Source organism: Mesoplodon bidens, assembly GCF_964165515.1.
Source record: "Mesoplodon bidens genome assembly, chromosome: 18".
NCBI lineage: Eukaryota > Metazoa > Chordata > Mammalia > Artiodactyla > Ziphiidae > Mesoplodon > Mesoplodon bidens.
This window is the reverse complement of record NC_138175.1, coordinates 17,157,445-17,176,346: the sequence shown is the minus strand read 5'-3', so window position 1 is coordinate 17,176,346 and position 18,902 is coordinate 17,157,445. Positions and strand designations below refer to the sequence as shown.

Sequence of the window (18,902 nt, the reverse complement as noted above, 5' to 3'; positions counted from 1 at the left end):
CAGTGGTGACTTGCTTGTCATGGTAAGCCTTGTTCTAAATGTTGACAAGGAGCTGCTGTATATATTCCCTAGGACTGACATTTCAGATAGTCAAAACCAGATTGACCATATTCACTCCCACCCCTCCAAAAAGTCCTTGTGATTTTTGTGTGTCACTGAAGGATCAAATGACACAATATGGAATATTTTTTCCTTGGTCTCATGGAAGTCCTGAGCTCAACCAGTTGTTGAGTGCTGGTGGTGGAAATGTTCTTAGCCTTTTTGGGTGGTAGACACATGAGAATCTAATGGAAGCCATGGAAACAGTAATCATACCCTGAGTATACCCTCTTGAAACATTGTTTTGTACATAATTCAGGAGCTATTCTGCACTTTTAGAGACATTCCATTAAGACACTATTTTTATTGGTGTTTAAAATTAGTGAACTGGAGAAAGTATGTTGGCAAGGAATATGTTTGTGTTCCATATGCATTTAACAGTGGCTTGTAACCTCAGTAGGAAGAAGGCCCTAGGAAGGCTGCTTTCTTCTTCAAAGATTTAAATAATGAATTGGTGCTCTAGGTTGATGCTTTGGAAATTTGAGTGGGTTATGGGTTGACGATCATGGTATTGGTGATGCATACTTGCTGAATGGGGACCCACTTAATCTCAGCATCAAGAATTGCTTGTCTTCTCCTGCTCTGTTTTCATTTTGTGGACATTGGGGACTTCATACATGATTAAGTTTTCCCTTTTTGGCATTGTTGCAAGAAAGTCTTAGAAGCAAATTGATGCTCTGTTCAAACAAGTATATAAGACTCAGTGCCATTTTGCATTCATCCATTTCTGGGTCTGTTATACCCCTTGTATTTTTCTTTCTTCCTCCTCCTTCCCAATTTCTCACTTAGGTTGTCTTGTGTTATTTTCTGTAATTGTGAAGCAGGTATGAGTCTTTCTTAAGAATAAAGAAGGATGTAAATAAATACAGAGATAAGTAAATAAATGCAATAGTCCTGGAAACAATGGCGTTTTGTCTCCAGTTTGATGAGGCTCAGGGGTCAAGTTTCCCTGGTGCTCACTGGTGCATCTAGGGCTATGGTAAGGAACAAAATAGCCCACTGCCCAAAGCTGCTTGTAGTTGGCTCTGATGCAGTTGGGTGCATCTGGACATAGCATGTAAACACGCACATAGCATGGAAGGAGGAGGCTATGGAGACTCTATCTATCTATGAGAGAAGTTTTTGACTTAACTTCTGAGGCATGGAGGAAGAGGGGCTTCCGAAGGCACGTGGACTTCCAGGATTCAGAAACTCAAGAGAACTCAAGTCTCAGTGTTTCCCTAATGGCCACTTTGGTATGAATAACAGCCCCATTTGACTTGTGAAGTGGATATTTTTATAAAGCTGGTATTTCTTCATGTGATGACTTCTTAACCTGATAAGGAGGTGGCCCATATTTGCCTTTTCACACCCTACCTATAAGAACATTTTACAAACTAGTACAATGGAAACACCTTTTAAGTTCTTACTTAAAACAAATTTGTTCAAAGTCCTAACCACATAGTTACTATGGCCATCTCATAATCAGTCATGTACACAAGGAGGTAATTTCAGGGTGTCCTTCCAGGGAAGGCTTCTTTTTTCCCAGTGGTTTGACTTCTTGGCCCCTTTGTATTCCTTAATGAGGGACACAGTTGAAGGCCGAGGCTGCTTTTTTAGTGATTGATTGTGGGCTGAGATTCTGGGGCGTGGTGATTCTTTGACCATCAAGTACCATCTCACTGCACCTCAGCCTGGAGAACACCAACAGAAATATGTTATGTAATGTCTAAAGTAAACTTTAAAGTATTTTGCATTCATATGTATTTTGCTTTTTTTGAAGGCATTGAAAGCAGAGTAAAATGATTACCATGTTGTTATGAATAGCATCTTGCTGAAGGAGGTGAATGGCACTTTTTTCGTGTGATTTGTGAAGTTAAGGACCAAAGAGAGACACAGAACAATTAACCAGCAATGGATCTGGGCTAGAATAAAACTCCCCTATCTGTCACTCATAGCTCTGAGCAACAGCCCCTACTCTAGCGTCAGAAGTCCAGTTTAAGGGCCATTTATTTTAATGGGGAGAATATCAGCCTTTAGAGACCAGAGTTCCCCAGCCTGCTGAGTGAATGAATATTCAGTCACTTCAGTGTGTGTTTGATGGTAGTGAGCAACACAAAGCAAGCCCAGGGCCCAAAGAATGTGTAGAGGAATGTTAATTCTAAGAGCGACCATAACTTGATTTTCTTGATTTCCTTGAGTTTAAAGTCTCAGCCACAATATTACATTACCAAGTTATTTGCATTTGAAATATAATACCTGGGGGAGGGGTGACATTTAATTAAATTACAGGCTGCAAGGAACCAGGCTGGTACCACGCTGCGTGGAAGGTGTCGGCTGTACCTTTTGAGCTTTTCCTGAAAGGGAACGGACTGGGAGGAGGAGACGCTGATACTCCCCAAGAGGTGTAACACGGCTGAGCATGTGCAGATGGCTGGTTTGGACTTAAAAGTGCAGAGTGGAAAGTGCACGTGGGAGAGTTCGTGGAATGTGGAGAAGAGCACACACCTGCAGGCTCCAGTCTCCACATTTTCTAAATTTCCTAAAGGAAGAGAGAGAGTGAGAATCCCTGGCCTTATCATAGCCACAGCCCAGCCTAGGTCGGCATCTTCCCCAGGGGGAAAGAAAACTGGTTCTTTTGTCTTCAGAGTCAACACAGCTCAAGATAACTGGGGGACTGTGGTACCCTTGCTCCCACCCTCTTAAGAATCCATGGTAATGATGAGGAAAGGCCACCAAGGCCCCCACTAATCAGAGGTCCTTCCTTCTATGCCCTTAAGCCCCCATTCGCTGACTAGGTGTGGGGGGGAGCAACCAAGGTGTGTGCACAGAACTCTAGCCATCTTATCTCCTACAGCATCAGTTCTCAACTGGGGGAGATACTTCTCCCTCCCGGGGGACATTTTGCAATGCCTAGGAGGATTTGTGGTTATTATGACTGGGGAGGTGCTACTGGCATCCACTGGGTAGAGGCCCTGGCTAAATATGCTGCTAAATAACCTGCAGTGCATGGGACAGCCCCTTACAACAGAGAGTCATTTAGCTGGAAGAGTCAACTGTGCTGAAGTTGAGAAACCCTTTTCTAACAGAAGATGAGATTATGAAAGGGTGGATTCTAGCTACTGAGTTGTCTGTCAAGATAGAAAATAATCTCTAAAATGCCCTGACCCAGTGTGTCATTCAGGGTCCAACTAGGAAAGTGAGTACCACTTTGGTATTTAAAAGAAGCAACTTTTTTATGAAAGATAGTTGATTTACAATGCTGTGTTCATTTTTGCTGTACAGCAAGGTGATTCAGTTCTATATATATATGCACACATTCTTTTTTAATATTTCCATGATGGTTTATCACAGGATATCGAAGATAGATCCCTGTGCTATACAGTAGGACCTGGTTGTTTATCCCTTCTATATATAATAGTTTGCATCTGCTAATCCCAAACTCCCAATCCTTCCCTCCCCCACTGGCCTTCCCCCTTGGCAACCACCAGTCTGTTCTTTATGTCTGTGCATCTGTTTCTGTTTTGTAGATATGTTCGTTTGTGTCATTTTAGATTCCACATATAAGTGATATATGGTATTTGTCTTTCTCTTTCTGACTTACTTCACTTGGTATGATAATCTCTAGTTTCATCCATGTTGCTGCAAATGGCATTATTTCGTTCTTTTTATGGCTGAGTAATATTCCATTATATACCACATCTTCTTTATCCATTCATCTGTCAATGGACATTTAGGATTTTTCCATGTCTTGGCTATAGTGAATAGTGCTGCTATGAACATTGGGATGCATGTGTCTTTTTGAATTATAGTTTTGTCTGGATATGTGCCCAAGAGTGGGATTGCTGGATCATATGGCAACTCTATTTTTAGTTTTTTGGGGAACCTCCTTGCTGTTTTCAATAGTGGTTGCACCAACTTACATTCCCACCAACAGTGTAGGAGGGTTCCAAAAGGAAGCAAATTTGATTCAGAGATTCAGTTGCGCAGGTGCTAGAGAGGCTGAGAAAACAGTGAGTCAAGGTAAAGGTTAGCAACACCAGGAAGTCGCTACCATTTCTTGGCCAAGGGACAGGGAGATGTGCTGTTTGGGGATTATGGTAGTTAGAACCACAACAGGCCTGTCTGCCGGGAGCTAGAGCCAGAGCGATGAGGACGCTTCTGGAAGTACAACCTGAGGAAGAGAGGGAGAAATACTCTGATTTTTCTTTCCTTCCATCATGGAATCTTCCACTGGTGCCTCCTATCAGCTGAGCCCCAGCAGGAAGCCAGCTGTCCTGGGAGCCTGGGAAACACAGATGCAGGGAAGAGGGGTGAATGGCTTTGAGTGCAAACTGGTCCAGACGGGTCCATACAACAGTAAAGAGCCTGGTGAACTTTCCAGAACACCAGAACCAACCATGGCATCTTTGAGCAAACATCCCAAGGGTTTTGCATTACTGCTGGTGCTGTTCACCACGAAACATCTTCTTTCCTTCTGCTTTGGAACCTGAGGCTTAAAATAATTTTAAGATGCCCTTAGGAGAGAGAGAGAGAGAAAACACCCACTTGTTTCTTTTTCATTCAGCAAACTTCATGTGTTGAATGGCCTCATGACATGATGGAGAGTTTTGTGTCTCTGTGCAGACAGCAAAGTTCATTGGAAATCCATGTCAATGTGCAGAGCACACACTGTTAACTTTACTGGATCTGTGGCAAACTCAATCCTTCATTGTCAGGCTTCAGCTCATTTTGGTGGCAGTGATCTTGCTTCTTGTTTCACTCAGATGTATCCTCTCCATGGGTCCTGCCTCTCTGGAATCAGGCTGAAAACAGAAGGCTGTTGGGGAACTAGAGAACGTGCTGTGATGAATTTTATTTTTCCTTACAGTGTGATTTAAAAAAACTAGCCAGAGTAAAGGAAATTAATTTGTCTTCTATTTGAATTGCCCAACAGGTCCCCAAACTTGTGGGGATAAAAGTGACAAATTTTTAAGTGTCTCCTTTAAGAGAGTTCTATAGATGCTTAATTATTTTTGCCCCACTTTTGATTATCTGCACTAATGGAGATGTGGAGGGCACAAATCAATAAAAGTCCCTTGATAATCCAAAAAACTCAATGTTGTCATTAGTTTTGACCTCCTCCCCCACCAAACCTTTTATCAGAGCTACTAAAAAGTGCCTCTGCACCTCCTGGGTTCTCAGTATATTCAACTTGTTGACAGGCTGACTGATAAAATTGTCTGATTTGAGTGTTATCTCTTCTTCTCTGCTCCTGCCCACTCTTTGGGGGAAGTGCAAATGAGCAGCACAAGAACAAAACCACAGGGAAAAGAGACCTTAGAAAAGCCAGGGTAACACACAGAATGATTAAATAGCTCCCATATCCGTGAAACTTTACTATATAATGTCAGCTTTGTGGGATTTTTTTTCTCTTTTCCTAAAGTAAATTGAAATAACTCAAATGGGCTAAATATATGCGGCCTGCATGGACCCTTTGAAGTTTTGAATAGCTTTTGTATGGTATTCGTTTTCTGGGGAAAGATTTTAAATTATTAATCTTTTTATAAATTGCATTGATGTTACTCCTCATGCTGGTAAAATGCCCAGACATTTTCTTAAACAACTTTAAGGCAACTGAGAATTGGGGTGTTTGTCTTAATCCCCTTCGGGATGACTATAATGAAGAAAGAACTTGAGGACCAGGTTAAATTGTTTTTCTTTTTTTGTTTTGTATTTGTCAAACAAATTTATCCATTATCCAAAATGGACTCATGGATACCACAGAAAAAAAACCAGAACACAGCTGGCTGCATCGCCATCTTCTGGCTCCTGCCCACCCTTCTCTTTATCCCCCATGGTGTAGGGATCTGGCAGAATTGACAATGAATAAAGCATACATTGCCACAAATACCAGATCTCTTAAAACTCCTAACTTACATTATTCTTTAAGATCTGCAGTAACACCACTGTTTGGGTCTAGCACCTACTCAAGATGACCACATGTCTTCCAGTTTCGCCAGGGCACACCACTAAATGAGTGGAGTGCCTGATAAAATGTGCAAAGGTGAAATGCAGTGACATGTTCTCATAAGGAGGAATGAATTGGCATCTGATTAGATCCCTGCAAGGGAGCCAGCGACCCCTCCCTTTGGGCTTTATTCTTCATGGAGGAATGAACTTTCCTCTTTTTGAAGGAAAAAAGCAGTGCATTTTCTGGTTTTCCTTTCTGTGTTTCCTTCAGTCTTTTTTTTTTTTTTTTTTTTTTTTGCGGTACACGGGCCTCTCACTGTTGTGGCCTCTCCTGTTGTGGAGCACAGGCTCCGGATGCGCAGGCTCAGCGGCCATGGATCACAGGCCCAGCCGCTCCGCGGCATGTGGGATCTTCCTGGACCGGGGCACGAACCCGTGTCCCCTGCATCGGCAGGCAGACTCTCAACCACTGCGCCACCAGGGAGGCCCCCCTTCAGTCATTTTTATTTCAATTTGCCAGATATCATTTGAAAGCAATTTCATAAACATTGGAGTGGCTATGAAGTTCAATGTTTGTATCTGGCAGGTGGCTTATAAAATTTAAGGAACTACCTGGTTTTAAAGAATTGGGATGATGTGTCAAGGTTCAATCAGAGTAGCAAACCATCTTGAGTGATTAGAACAAGGGATTTATTATGGGGTTTAGACCTTACACAATTGTGGGGGCTGATAGATTGGTCCTTGTAGGCTCTTGCCTCAGCATCCAGTGTTAGAACTGAAGTTGCCATTGGTCAGTCTGACCAGCAGTTGGAGAAAAAAAAAAAAGCTTGAAATGGACAGGAATGAGAATGAACTAGAAACTCATGAGAATAACTGAATCCATGAGCAGAAACTGGTCAGAGACAGATAGGGATTCCACTTCCAATCTCAAAGAGACTGGATGACTGGAAAGAGAAGATGTTACCCTTCACCAAGGAACTGTGCATGCACTTGGCCAAGGACTGAGAATTTGAAGGAGCAGATCCAGCAGGAGCTGGAGGAACTGTGGGTCCAAGTGCTGCTGCACATCACCTGGGTGAGCTAGTGGATCCCTGACAACGTATATGAGCTGTCATTTTGCCTGGTACCCAACCAGATGCACCAATGTTCAGAGCATTAAAAAAGAGAAAATGCTGGACTTGACTTCTGCCTTCTAAATATTGCACAAAATGTCATTTGTGGGTGATGCTAACTCGAAACTCTGCAGGGAAGGGGATGCTGGAAAGCAACCACAGTTCTTGCTTAGTTAAGGTGACACAGCACAAAGTCACTCAATGACATAACTCAAAAGGGAACATCTCTGGGCACACAGAAATGTAATGGAGACCTCACACTCTGGAGAAGGCACCTTTCCAGGAACCTTATTTATTGGTACATAGCAAAGTGTCACTGTTTAGTGACAGCACTTTTCAACTTTCAAAGCTGCATTTTTTTGTTTGAAACTTGTTACATTTAATTTACTAATCCTTGTAAGCCATGATACTTATACATGGAAAATTACTCTCTCTACAAATGCTGAAGTTTCTGATCATCTCAGAGAAAAATTTTACTAACTGGAATATATCTTCAGGTTTTTTGTCACACTGAAGTGCCTATATATTTCAACCAAAATATTTATACAGGTATTATCTTATTGCTTTAATTCAGGGAAACTTTTTGTGATTAAAAAATTGGTAAGGTAAAACTCATCCAATTATCTGTCTTTTTGTAATTCTTTTGAATGTTTTGCTAAATTGAGATGCCTCAAAATCACAGGCTTTCTCAATTTCATTTTACATCACTAAAAACATAAACTTATATGATTTTTAAAGAAGCTCTCTATCAAAATATGCTTTGCACAGTTTGAGATATTCTAAAGCATGTTTATAGAATTTTAAAATAAAATCTTGCACATTATTTGTGCTCTCATCATTTAATATGTTTAAATTTCCTTCATGCTTTTTTGGGGATAAATTTAATGTGTTCTTATGTACAAATTTTATTTCCAGTAATTGTCATTCACTGAATTCTTCATGCTGTGTTTTTTTGGTATTCATTTGTTGACTAGTTGATTAAGGTTTTCAAAGTGATTTTGAACAAAATGCACCCAAAATTTAGAGGACTCATTTATTTACAAAATTAATACCATTGTAGAACAAATAGGTCAATTTTTTTTCAATTTAAAAGCAGTCACTGTTTATTAACTGACCAGATTACAAAAATAATCATGGAAGATACCTTAGTTCATCCTTCTAATAAGCCTGTTGATCTAGTTTTCCCTGTTGCCAGCATCTCCACCGTCTAGAAAATGGGTGGTCTTTTCTTCATTCCACCTCGTGGAGAAGACAATTTGAAGGGCCAGAAGAAGTTGTTTGCTTCTTTGAAACACTTTTCAACAGCATAGATCTGATGAATCAGATCCTCCGTGCAGATGATGCCATAGTTACCAAGAGATCGAACAATCAACGCATCTGTCAGGGCATTTCGCTTCTTGTTGCTTTTGCCATAACCACGCTTGTAGATCGACTCATTTACTGACTTCAGGTTTGGGTACCCCCTGTAATGTGTGGCTCCACAATTCTCAGCATGTTAATTGAAGCCCTGTTGAGCTTCACAAAGGTACCATTGAAGATCTGACAGAGGCAAAGAAGCTGCAACACCTTACAGACCTTTGGGCTCACACCATTGATACCTCTGATCCTGATGACAAATGCCAGTTTGGGTTCCACGGGTACATGGAAGTTTCCAGCTTTTCTTGCCATCCTAGCCATTCGAATCTGAATTCTGTACATCTGCCTGTATCCCTTGTGACAACGCTTAGCTTTTTCATAGATAAGCTTCCTCCTTGCCTTTCGAAGCATCTTTTGGGCAAACTTCTTTCTTACGTGCTTGATCTTAAGCTCTGCAAAATTCTTTTGCTTTTCCTTAAGGGTTTCTGGCATAGCAGGAACCTTCTTTTTCTTCTCTTCTGCACCCTCCATGGTTCCAGCCAGAAAAGAGGCCAAATAGGTTGATTTTTAAGGTAATTCTTCAAAATTTCAAATCTAAAATCCAATTGATAAAATAATAATAATAATAATAATGATGAGCAGCAAAGAAAGAAAAACCATACAGTCATGGTAATGTCTTTTTAAAAAGTTAATTTTACTTCAGCTTAGTCAAAAAATCTTTGTACTTCAGTTAATGTATTTTGACTATATAAAATGTAAATTTTAGCATCTATTTCAACTAAAATCTCATATAAGTGAAATTTAAAAAAGAGTCATTTGATCTAAATGAAAAGTCATGGTTGATAGAGTGGTGTGCAATTGAACCTTCTATAGCTTTACATATTAAATAATAATTTTTTTGGTATAGTGTTCTTTGAATAACTACTAACTTTTTAAGTAGAATACAATACTTCTTTAGAAGATTTCTGTTTTTTGCTTTTCTTGTAGTCAGTGATATCACTATGATCTCTCCATGGTGGATGGTAAATGTTAACACATATGTCATGCAAGTTATAAGCTCACATCAGCTTTTTAAGCAGTAGAAATTCAGAATTTAAGTTTTCTTTAAATATGTATTTTTTGTGGCTTTGAGCTCACTGATGGCTAGAGTTTATTGCAAAGTAAAAAAGTATTGTCAAATATTTACCTAAATAAATAAATAAATATGTTGTTGTAGGTTCTCACCATACACTGAAGGAGATAACCCAATAGTAAAAGCACACAGACTACTCTTATAGTATCCATGACAGGACTGCTATAATTTTCTACTTTTCTTGCTGACCTCACTACCTTTGTACATCTTACAGGCATGGGTTATGGCATTTAAGAATCCAGAAAAGGCAGTAGTGACAAATATTTCTCTCACCACCATCATAAACCAGAGGAGTTAGATCTTCCTAAGTGCTTATTTTATCAGCAATTACTCTGCAAGTTGTCTGTAAAAGAGAGGAATGAATTGCCCCTGGAAAGTGTCTAGGAAAGAGATATGGGCTAACAGTGGTCATCTCTCAGATTTAGCTATGTGCTAATGTGAGAATTCTATTACTACACATATATTTCATCCACAAGTAAACAATACCATGGCAGAAGTTGAAAGTACAAAGTGCAAATCTACTAGATCCATCTTGGCTTATTTTTTAATGCGGTTGTGACTAATGATACTTCATTAATAAGAGAAAAATCTAAAACAAGTGCTAAAACAAATGGGACACCAGGATAACAGTAGTAACCTGGGATTGTCCTGGACAAATCAGAATATATGGTCACCCTACTCAAAGGCAAAATGTTTGTGTGTTTATTTCTAATTTAAAGGACTTGATGTAGATTTTTTCAACTCTGATCTTCCTTGGTTGGTAAGGAGACCATTCCAAGGAAACACTAGGCCGCAGTGAAACCATAAGTAAACGTTGAAATTGTGAGTCAGCCTTCTTTGCCGTTTTTAGGAGAGTAGATCCCGTTTGGTCTGATATTATCAAATTTGAGATTATTCTGAATATTCTTAGTCTAGAAAGCTGAACATATTACTTACACTGACCTAATTGGTAGAGATGGTTATTAAATGGAAATAGTTTCATTTAGAGTTAGAATAATTTCTAAAATTACAGTGTTTGCAGCAAATAAAAAACATATCAAATCCTGAAAACCCCAGCTAGGGTTCACATTTTTAACAAATCAACAGGCATTTGAAACAGAAAAATGACTTTATTCTGCTACTTTATTTTACGAATTGTTTTCTACTCAGCGTAGGCCCAGTTCTCTCTAGTGCATCAATCCAAAATGTGTATCTTTAACCCTTTAGGCCTCCTATGAAGAATGGCTTTTCTCTTGCAACTTAGGCCTAAATGATTCCTTCTTAGAGGAGCATGGTTTGGGTTAAAAACTCTTGTTTGGCTTTATTTTGAACATAATGCCCCATTTACATTTTCTTATTGTAGCCTGGTTATTTCAGAAACTTTCCTTGAGGAGTTTGGAGTAGCTTTTCTCCACTCTGAACATCATTGGTTTATGTGTATGAGCTGCTGTAAAGCACAGTGATTGCCTGAAAACACTATAGTTACTTAAAAAAGATGACTTTGATTGTGTGTTTTTTGTTCCCATCACAATAACACTTTGCAGGTGATTATTAAATTAGAGATTTTCTTTGTTTTTCTAACAAAAAAAAAACCCTTTTTTATGTCAGCACCAATTATGAGAGGTAATTTTTCACATTTTACAAAAGATTTTTCTGTCCTACCTCCACGCCCCTCCCCCAGATAAAGAAGGGCTTTGACATTCTATGACAGGGAGGGTTTTTTGCATACACAGTGCTTTTGACTTTTCTTTTAAAAAAATCTGTTGACTCTATTGAAATGTGACAGGACAATATTTAACCTGAATAGAGGCATGTTGACTCCTCTTATTAAAACTGACAGTTAAGGACGTTTCTCTCTTTATTCCTTCTGATACACGCAGACAAGTCTTCACTGCTAACTAGTATACAAAATCAAAAACAAAACAATACAGAGCGAAGAGATGACTACCTTATAAACAATATATGAATGACAATTGCAAGTTTAATCTAGCAAAGAAACCTTTTTTTATCCTTTAAGAAAATTAAAGCCCTTTCAAATTAGCTTGATATATGAAGACAGACTGACATCATTAATTTTCAAGTATTCACTCTTCTTTCCTATCTGCCTTTCCTCTCAAAGATAGGCAATGTTCCGCTAAGCCCTGGACAGGACCACAGCGACACCTATGGAGAGAGTCCAGGGCCTCCATTGAGTCTTGTGTAGAGCTTGCAGCTTTGTGTCTTATTTCTTGGAATTCCTCTGCCTATCTTGCTCTCATGGGACAAAAATGGTGGCCATGGAGGTTTGTCCCTGAGTTTCCTCCTACCTGATGCTTGTTTTCTCTGTTTCAAAAAAAAATAGAGCTGGAAATCTCAAGCTTTCCAAGTTCTTTCCATTTTGTTGGACCAATAAAGAGACTCATTAGCATGAATGAGGCTTAAGTTCCTTTGAGTTGTGCATGGAGTGGGCCTCTTGGGAAGAGCACAGTTGGGAACCGGATGCCAACTTTCAGAGAGAGGCAGAAACCATATGGAATTTGGATGTCTTTGGGTACTTGCCCACTCTCCTTAGCTTCCAGGAGTCAAATCTCTTAAAAGCAACTGTTGGCTTTCTTATGCATCATGCACTGGATATTTATGTGACATAAGTAAACTGTCCACTGAGACTCACACTTTTTTTTTTTTGGTAAGAGGGAGGGTATTACACAATTAATGATAGAGTCACTTTTGTTGTAATATAATTTGAGCTGTAGCAAAATCATGAATGGAACTGTGTGATAGTGCCAGCAAATTTACCTCTTATTCTCATTTCCTTACTGAGCATTCTCTCCTCTGCATTTATCACCAGAGAAGGGTCCTTTCAGTGGTCATCAAGGTTTTCAACATTTTGTTGTGGAGAGTCAGAAAAATAGCAATTTGTTCCATGGCAGCCTTCTCTGTTAACCCTGCAGAAGAATCAGTCTTCTGTGCATTGATACTGATCTGTCCAGTTTAGTCTTGAGAAATTACCCTATTTCTATTTCTCCGGTTATCCTGAAAGGGGCCAGGTGAGATACTTGGTCAAGGCAGCCTGTAGATTATACTGTAGAAGCAATTCTAGATGTTTTTCTTTCTTGAGTAGAGGGACCCAACAGTGTCTATGGTAAAAAAAAACACACACAAAAAACTACCCTCAGATCTTCAGTCTAAAGGTGTCAAAAACATTTAAAATTTGTGTGTAAATTTCAGTTCCTATCCTTTGTGTTTGTCAAGATTGTTCCAAGTTTTTCATGATGTCTTAGTTGGGGTTACCCCACCCCAAACAGAAAATGGTCCCAGGTGTGCTGGGAGGGAGTGGGGGAAGGGAAGGCAGCCCATGAGGGATGTGGTAAAGTAGGTCAGTACTGTGGGCAACTGGAGCTTCATGCTTTTGGGGGTCATCAGAGGCTACATAGACCATCCTTGATAATGAGACTCTTGAGGGACAAGAAAGCTCTTTATTTGTAACTTCTGCCTCTTGTTATTTGAAGGTCATTACTGGGCATCAGTTTCTTAGCACTTCAGGCCTCTCTTCTGCCCTGAACCCACCACCTTGGCTAGAGAGAGCAGGAAGCTATATGTATGGGAAGTTTCTGCTGATTACCTCTGGGATGGCCTGAGGGGATCCAGGGAAAGCACCAGTAGCTTCTGGTACACATGGTTTATGTGGTTTAGAGAATTAAGTACAGTTGTAACTCTGTGGGTGTTTGAGTGCATGTGTGTTGGGGGTAGGGAGGATTATTAGCTCTTCTTAGCCTTAAGGTAAAGTATGTATGTGTGTGTGATGGTGGGTATTGCCACTGTGATACTCAAGCAGAGATACAGGGTTCTTGTTACATATAGAGTGAAAACTGTCACGAGCAGGAGGAAGGAGCTACAGAGTCCCAAGTTCCCTGCTTGACTATTTGGGCTCTAACTGAATGTAAGAGGCAAAAAGAAGAGACACGTTAATTAGACAACACGACTGCCAATAAATCACAAGAGTTACTACGTATGAGGTTGAATGGTGGGCCACATCAAGTTTTATTTTCTTTTTATTTCAGCTTTCATTAGCTCTAGAATGGTGCTCTCCTGTAGAACTTCTTGCTAGTTCCATGCAGCTATTGAGATATGGCTAGTGTGACTATACTAGTTTGCTAGGGCTGCTATAACAAAATACCACAGACTGCGTGGCTTACACAACAGAAATTTATTTTCTCTCAGTTCTGAAGGCTGTAAATCTGAGATCAAGGTGTTTGGTAGGGTTGATTTTATTCCAAGGCCTCTCTCCTTGGCTTGCAAATAGCTGCCTTTTTGCTGTGTGTTCTCATATGGTCTTTTCTTTGTGCACACACATCCCTGGTGTATCTCTGTGTGTGTTAATTTCCTCTTCTTATAAGGACACCAGTTAGATGGAATTAAGACCCACCCTAAAGACCTCATTTTAACTTAATTACCTCTTTAAAGATCTCATCTCCAAATATAGTCACATTCTCAGATTTTGAGGGTTACAACTTAAACATATGAACTGAGGGGACATAATTCTGTCCATAATAGTGACTGGAGAGCTATAATTTCTAACTTTGTCTAATTTTAAATAATTTAAATTTGAATAGCTACATGCTGCTAGTGGCTAATATTGGGCAGTACAGCTCTAGAAGGTTTACTTTATTAGCTCTTCTACTGTGAATCCAGAAAAGTCTGTAGCAATGGGATTCTTCCTTGACCATCAAGGGGATGGTTCAGCTGGAACACCAGACACTGTATTATGTCCTAGGGAGTTTCCACATTAGAGATTTCCATAATTCTTTGATAAACATTGAAATCCAAGGCTGGAAGAGAGAGAAAAGCAGGTCCTAAGGTTGAAGGTCAAAAGTAGAGCTACTAGCCACTGTCAGGGGCTGAAACCTAGAAACTGAATGGGAGCATAAGAAAATCTGGAATAAAGTGTAGAGGGTCCTGGACACTTGCTATGATTCTGATTATAACTGGTCTCATCTTATTCTTGACTTGCCACAGTCCTTGTCAACAGTCTCTAGGTCATATTCATTCTGTTTAGGGTACATATTGGGTTAATGTACGATTCAGTCATCCTTTCAGGAGGGTTGTTTCTCTCTTTGTGAATCATCTAATCTGATACACCTCTTTTGTCCCGGTAGCCTCTGTGTACTGGGAAGAATTATATCTTCTCAATGGCAGCCAACAGGAGAGGGTCCTAGGTACATGTACTATACTTAGGTCTCCTCTACAGCAAGGGTGGCCTGGGTGGGCTCCTCACATTCAGTGCTTGTGCCTACTGAAGTTCAGTTGGGTCTAGTTGGTCAGCTTTGGCCTCACCATTGCCTCTGGTCCCCTCCATGTGTGGTATCTTCCGGTCTACCAGTTCTCTCACTAATTACTTGTCCACTCCTTTCAAGGCATCTGGTGCTCCTGTATTGCCTGATACTCGCACAGGCTCTGAGAGCTAGGGTGCTACCTCAAGTCCCATTATTCTCAGCAGGGAGTGATTTTGCCCCTTCGATGGAGGACACTGGCAATGTCTGTAGATATTTTTGGTTGTCCCACTGGGGAGGCGGGCATGGATTGCCTGGCATTGTAGGTAGTGGCCAAGAATTCTGTTAAACATCCTATAATGCATAGGACAACCTTCACAACAAAGAACTATTTGGCCTAAATTGCTGAGGTTGAAAAGTTCCTTCTAGTCCATCTTTTTAATTAATTAATAAATTAAAATTTAAAACAATTTTTTATTGGAGTAGAGTGGATTTACAATGTTGTGTTAGTTTCAGGTGTACAGTAAAGTGAATCAGTTATACATACACATACAGCCACTGTTTTGAAGATTCTTTTCCCATATAGGTCATTACAGAGTATTAGTCCATCTTTTTAAATACCTCCTTCAACCATTTCTTAACAATGCTTTGGCAGTAACACTATATGAAGTTTTCTATCACTCTTCACTCCCAATTTTTCTCTGGAGTTTTGACCCCAAAGGGGAATTCAAGGTACTTGTATCTGATCTGTTACTCGCTTTCTCTTTGTCATCTGCGACACTTACTCTCCTCTGTGGCTAATTGATTTGGGTGCCCCATGCTTAGCTCCATCAAGGGGTGCTTTTACCTATCCACCCTTCCCCTGAAACAATGAAACACATTTATTTAATGGATGGTGAGAGGAATCCACCTAAGGGGAAAAAATTAAATAGTTTAATATTTTCAAAATATCATCCCCATTGTGCTATGGCTAATGGAGCTACTGCAGAGTATTGGTGAGCATATGGTACAAGGGTGTGGCAGGCACTGAGAGGTATGGTGTCTGAGTGGGTGTCCTATTCTTTAACCCCAATCACTCATGGTTTGAAGGGGGAGCTCAGTTTTATTCTCAGCACCACTGCCCATGCCTTCTTCTAAGTAGCTTAAATCATGTCCTGACCTTGTTCCTAAGAGCTGCTGGTTTGAGAGAATTAGAGAAGGGAATAAAGGGAGGGGCTCAGGTAGCTCCTCCGTCCTTCTCCATTCCCTTCTCTTACTCTGTGCTCCAAACCCATTCCCTGATCCCCCAGCCTCAACACGCACATGTACAAGGAGGTAGCAACGCTGAGAAATGGTGTTGATAGGTGGATGATCCTGGCTTCCTTGGGGCTCCCTATTGCCACCTTGGCCCCTGTCCCACTGAGGACTGCAGTCACTTCCTGGGCCACACTGGGTACTTTCCTTTGTGATGCAGGAGTGCTGTTGGCCTGCAAGCCTGAGCACATGTCTGCTTTGCTGCTGCCTCTAGGAAACAGAGCCCTAGTGGCTGGGCTTGGCAAAGCACAGAGCATTTGAAATCAGTCTGGGCCAAAAATGCAGGTCTAGTTTTCTTTTAATATATAAAAGCTTTTTAAAAAAATCTTTAAATTTGTTCTTCAAGAAGAAATAAACCTTTATTAGACCCTGTGTATTGCTGTAAATTTGATTGACCAGATGTTTGTCAGATTTAATACACGCTGTTTAAAAAGTTGCTTTCTACATCTTGACTGAGGCTCTTTCTGGTGAGGAAGGAGCCGGTTTATAGGAAACAATGAAATAATTTTTTACACCTTACAGATGCTCTAATCCCATTACAGACTGAGGTGTTTAAAATTCTTGGTGTTTCTTGCTTTATTTTTATGGTATGAGTGATTGTGAAGGAGAAAGCCAAGGCAAGAAAATATTTAAATAAGGCGTCCCCCCAGGGGATGGTGGGGGCAGGGGTGGAGGGAGGAATACAAGGAATGTTTGAGGGTTATTTTTTGTATTTGATTTGCTTTCCGGCCATGGCTACTGGCTACAGCTGAAAGGCCACTGCTAGAATTTTGATCAGTGATGCCAAGCTCTTGGACCACAATCCAAGATGTTGCTATGCAGAAGAACCGTGGCTAGGTTTTCTCCAATCCTATTAAACGGAATGTGACTTCCATAATCCCCTAATGTCCTCTCTTGAAAACAGGCCATTAGTGTGTTTCCTAAAAGGGTAACAGATTCAAATGCCTACAAGGACCAGGCAGATACCAAAAGTGGCCAAAGTGAGCCGGGCAGCTCTCTGCAGCAAACTGGGGGGCTCCAAGCCCACCAAAGAAACAGTGAGTCCTCAACTACAGCATCGTGTGCTCTGTGGAACTGTGAGCCCAGTAAAGGGACGTTTATGAGAAATTTCCCAATTTTAAGTAAACAAAATTCATCTACAGGGTATACTCTGCCTAAGGACAATAGGTTTGTAAATCTTGTTCTGATAAACTGTGTATAAATAGAAATGCTCCATTTAGAAATAATTAGTCCCCACATTTGAACTGTTAGAACTAGCAAAAGTGTTGTTAAGCTTTGGAAGCTGACACAGGAGTTGTCAGCCTTTTATTTTGCTATGAAAGGGTATTAAGCAGACACAGTTACTATTTACTATCACCAACATGTTTCATAAAAGAAGGGACATTAATCCCCACCCCCACCCCCCAAAAGAGTAGGAAGGAAACCATCTCAGACTTAATAATAGCCTTTCAGAGGAATAATTTTATTTCTATGAAAAAAATCATGAAATTATCCATTCTTTTCTAACTTTCTAGTGAACACTTCATCACAGACCAGTGGTGATCTACACACCATTGCCAAAACTATCTCACCTGTTAATACTACTGTCCCACCTATTCAACTACTTACACCACTAGAGTGTTCTTGGGTTTTATCCAATGACCAATTAGGTCTATAATTATTTAAGTCACATAAAGGAGAAATATGTCTTTTTTATTACAAAATAATACAAAAAGAAGAAAATTACGATTGCCCCACTTCTACTTCTGTGAGATGACTACTGTAAAAATTTTGGTGTATACCTTTCTTATATTTTTTCTAATTGTATATTTGTTTGGAATCCTACTGTCTGTGTTGTGTCATAGTCTGTGTTTTCACTTCAATAATACGTTGTGAACATTTTTCTTTACTCACTAATCAGCAACATTTTTTTAATGGCTTAGTAGCATTATGTTTTGTGGCACAATTTAATGTTGATGGTTATACGTTCATAGTATCTCTCACTCTGAACTTTCCACAGAGCACTCGGAATGAATATCTTTATAGCTGTAGAACCTACCTTCTGAATATCTTATTTTGCTTGTTTTTCTTTTTGTACTTCCCTGGATCTCTAGTAAACTTCTTATACGTAAACACAAGTTCATTTCATCTGTATTCCCAGTCTAAACCATTTGTGAACTGTCCAGGGAATCAACAGTGGAAGATGATTTTGTGGCTAGTAGGGGCTATGTTCCTCATAATGGGTGCTATTAGATAATCAGTGTGAAGCAACATTGAGCCACTTTGGTAAAACGAATGACAAGTTCTGGTGTCATCAGTGGAAGGCAGAACAATTTAACCATGTCATCTGGCTTCAGCGTTTAGCTTTACAACCACATAGGTGTCAGGCAGCCACGTGAGTATCCGAGTTCAATATTGAGACAGTTGGAAATTCAAGAACCATACGATTCAACTGTTCTGCTTAGAAAGAGATGAGAAATGCCAAGCTCTCTTAATATCTGGTTGCATCTTCTTGTATTATTTGAACAGATTTAAAAACATTTTAAAATATACCCTTTCCAGAGAGATATAGACTGTCCTTGCTTTAGATCCAGTTTGCACAGAAATGTTGCACATCTTCTTTGTGAGTCATTCTTATCCAGGTTATTGGAGGCAATTTCATTAAATGTGTCATGGCTTATATCACCATTCAGAATCTGCTTACCACTTGGCTCACCTTTACAATTTAGTTCCTCCTTAGAAAAAAATGTACTTTTCTGGAGATTTGGGCAT

General features: G+C 40.0%; 1 pseudogene across 1 annotated transcript; it reads right to left on the bottom strand.

Annotated features, from left to right (window-relative positions):
• Positions 1-8,287: 8,287 nt before the first annotated feature.
• Positions 8,288-9,032, bottom strand: LOC308606335 (large ribosomal subunit protein uL30-like; annotated as a pseudogene). Its single transcript has one exon. The product of its transcript is annotated as a large ribosomal subunit protein uL30-like (transcript).
• Positions 9,033-18,902: the final 9,870 nt, after the last annotated feature.